This window comes from Hordeum vulgare, chromosome 2H (genome assembly GCF_904849725.1).
Source record: "Hordeum vulgare subsp. vulgare chromosome 2H, MorexV3_pseudomolecules_assembly, whole genome shotgun sequence".
NCBI classification, from domain to species: domain Eukaryota; kingdom Viridiplantae; phylum Streptophyta; class Magnoliopsida; order Poales; family Poaceae; genus Hordeum; species Hordeum vulgare.
In genome coordinates this window covers 549,580,976-549,584,726 of record NC_058519.1, presented here as the reverse complement: position 1 = coordinate 549,584,726, position 3,751 = coordinate 549,580,976, and the positions used below count along the sequence as shown (strand labels likewise).

The window sequence follows — 3,751 nt, the reverse complement described above, 5'->3', positions numbered from 1 at the left end:
AAAGCATTTTTCGAGTAAGCACCAAAAAAACTTTGGATATACACAATTAAATAGTATACATGGAACCATAAGATTTCCTGGGTACAACACACCCAAAAGAAATTGGCTAATGAGAAGTTGCTTCCTATATTTTAAACATGGGCACAAAAGAAACCATTCATCATACATTCTGAATCTGATTCCAATGTGCATAAGAAATGCATGCCTTGCCATCAATCAAATTCTTTAGTCACATTAGTTCCTTTGAAAGAGCATATACATTTGAGTTAGTTTTAGCTATTCAATGCTTGAACAAATAGTGGCTAGCACTATTAATCGATACATAACATAATCATAGCTTGAGTGCAAATTAGGTCTGCAGGGACATAGTACTTTCAAAATCGTTGTACATGCCAAATTGGTGAATGGTATTCAACACAAAGTTCGATACACGAATTGGTCAATGCAGGCATGAAAATAAGGTTTAGTGTTGCGATAACTTACGTGACATAGCCATTGTTGTCGATATCTGCAGCGAGAAACTCTGACACGGTCATGTCTCTAGACAGCACCCAGTTGGCCATTGCACGGTGCCTCTTGTCGATCCTCATCTCCGCCAAGTAGAGGAATGCCCGTGCCACGGCTAGCGTGGACACAAGAAGCCATGGAGAGGCAAAAAGGCGTCCATGCAGTGTCCTGAACACGTGATCGCCATACCCGACCGTGGTCACCGACATCACTGCAAGGTAAACGACATCAAGCCAGCCCATGCTCTCCACCTTCCTAAGCACGGTGACCCCAACGCCGACGCAGATGGCCACCACACCAAGGGCGAGGGCGACCTTCATGCGGACGCGCATTCGGCCCTTCTTGATGTCAAAGATGTAGTTGTGCCTGTGCTTGCGTGCAGAGCGGGGGTTCTTGATTGCGGTGATGAGGAGGTGCTCCTGGAGGTCGAGCACATAGGACACCATGCCGGAGAGCAGGATGTCGACGAAGCCGAAGCCGATGAGGACGAAGGATATGGCGAAGAGCTTGACGGCAGGGCTGGCCGGGGTGATGTCCCCGTAGCCGATTGTGCAGAGCGTCACGATGCAGAAGTAGAGGGCGTCGATGATGGGGTGGGTGGGCCCGGCGGAGAAGGTGAAGTTGGCCGGGAAGGCAGCGTAGAAGGTGACGCCGAGGGCGAGGTAGGCGAGCAAGAAGAGGAAGGCGTGCAGCATGATGACCGGCCTCCGCGGCGGCGGTGGCGGGTTGTGGTGCTCGGCCTCGGCGGAGGCGGCGAGGACGACGGCGCTGAGCGGCGCCATGGCGGGCGTGGTGCGGGAGCGGTGGAGGTTGGTGCGGCCGCTGATGAGATTGCAGAGCGAGGGCGTGGTAGGCTGGGGCGGGGCCTCCTTGTCGGAGGGAGGGGAGGAGGAGCAGGACGGGTGGTCGTAGTCGCGGAACGGGTCCGCGTGGCCGACCGAGAGGCGGCGGTAGTGGTGGTGCCCCGACGGCGGGGAAGGGGGAGGGGGTGGGGGCGGCGGCGGCGGCGGGTGGTGGGGCCCGAAGATGAGGGGAGGGGGGCGGCGCGGCGTCGAAGTTGGAGACCGGCGCGTGCTCCGGCAACGGGTGGAACGGCTGCGGCGTCGTGGTGGGGAGCAGCGGGTCCGTGTCCATGGCCGGAGACCACCGACCGGGGCCGGGCGGGGGGTTTCTTGGTTGGATTCTTGATGGGGTGGCGACGGGGGCGGTCTAGCCCCGATCCAGATCGGGATCGGGAGGGGAGGGGAGAGAAGTGGGGCGGATCGTGTGGGAGTGGTGGTGTCGGTGCCTCCCGAGGGGAGGCTATAGGCCAGGGGCTGGCCCGGCGCGGGCGGCCAGGAGGGCGCGCCGGCGAGGGGCGACGGCGGGGAGGCGGGAGGCGGGCGGTGGCGGAGAGCCCGGTGCTGGTGGTGGGGAGGCCTGTAGCTACGGACGGACGAGGGGGTTTACGTAAAAATGAAACGTTTTTTAACTCACGTAAGGACCGCGGGTTGAATAGCCGAAAACATAAGGACTTTTTTGCAAAACCGCCAGCGACGTACGGCAGAAGCGATCCGTGGTTTATTATTACTAGCAAAAGGGCCCGTGCGTTGCAACGGAAAAAAATGCCGCACGTTCTCAATTTATAAAAAATGATCCAAAATCTGAGATTTTTTAGTTACGACACAAACAAAGATGAACTTACCGTACAAAAGTGCAATTCAAGATTTTCACTAACCATATGCCGCATGAGAGCAGAAAATAGATTCAAAATCCAGCAACCACTCTGTATGCATATCTGGCCGATGTTGTGTACGTCGGACGCCGCTGTGCTCGCACGTATACTGTCGTACGTGAGTGAAAGAAATCAAGATGAACTAATCCAGAGCCCATTGGGGCAAAAAAAATTGTTCGCGGTATATTTAGTGGTATACAATCTGACAACCTATCATAGATAGTTGGCCTCTTCCACAAATAATTCATTTCATCTTCTCCTCCCAATTCCTATCGCTTCATTTGAATGAGCCTGATAAAAGAAAAGAAAAAAAGATAAACAAAAAGAGGCAAACAATTAAACAAAAATCGCTTTGATTTGAATCAGTCTGATAGAAAAATAGAAGAAAAGGTAAATAAAATATGGAAAATTAAACAAAAATTGCTTCATTTGAATCAGCCCGATAGAAGGAAAAAAGAAAAGATAAAGAAAAAAGAGAAAACAATTAAACAAAAATCGCTTTGATTTGAATCAGCCTGATAGAAGAAAAGTTAAAAAAGAAAGAAAAAAAATTAAAATTTTTTTGCTTCATTTGAATCAGCCTGATAGAAGGAAAAAAGAAAAGATAAACAAAAAATAGAAAACAATTAAACAAAAATCGCTTTGATTTGAATCAGTCTGATAGAAGAAAAGGTAAAAAAGAAAGAAAAAAATTAAACAAAAATTGCTTCATTTGAATCAGCCTGATAAAAGGAAAAAAGAAAAGATAAACAAAAAAGAGAAAACAATTAAAAAAATCGCTTTGATTTGAATCAGCCTGATAAAAGAAAAGGTAAAAAAAAGGAAAAAATTAAACAAAAATGGCTTGATTTTAATCAGCCTAATAGAAGAAAAAAAGGATAGGTAAACATCAAGATTTTCACTGATCATATGCCGCAGGAAAGCAGAAAATAGATTCAAAATCCAGCAACCACTTTGTATGCATATCTGGCTGATGTTGTGTACGTCGGACGCCGCTGTGCTCGCATGTATACTGTCATACGTGAGTGAAAGAAATCAAGATGAACTAATCCAGAGGCCATTGGGACAAAAAAAATTGTTCGCGGTATAGTTAGTGGTATACAATCTGACAACCTATCATAGATAGTTGGCCTCTTCCACAAATAATCCATTTCATCTTCTCCTTCCGATTCCTATCGCTTGATTTGAATGAGCCTAGTAAAAGAAAAGAAAAAAAGATAAACAAAAAGAGGCAAAAAATTAAACAAAAATCGCTTTGATTTGAATCAGCGTGATTGAAGAATAGAAGAAAAGGTAAATAAAAAAGGAAAATTAAACAAAAATTGCTTCATTTGAATCAGCCTGATAAAAGGAAAAAAGAAAAGATAAACAAAAAAGAGAAAATAATTAAACAAAAATCGCTTTGATTTGAATCAGCCTGATAGAAGAAAAGTTAAAAAAGAAAGAAAAAAATTAAAAAAAATTTGTTTCATTTGAATCAGCCTGATAGAAGGAAAAAAGAAAAGATAAACAAAAAAGAGAAAACAATTA

General features: G+C 46.3%; 1 pseudogene; it reads right to left on the bottom strand.

Moving 5' to 3' along the window:
• Positions 1–276: 276 nt before the first annotated feature.
• On the bottom strand, positions 277–1,641 carry LOC123428623 (annotated as a pseudogene).
• Positions 1,642–3,751: the final 2,110 nt, after the last annotated feature.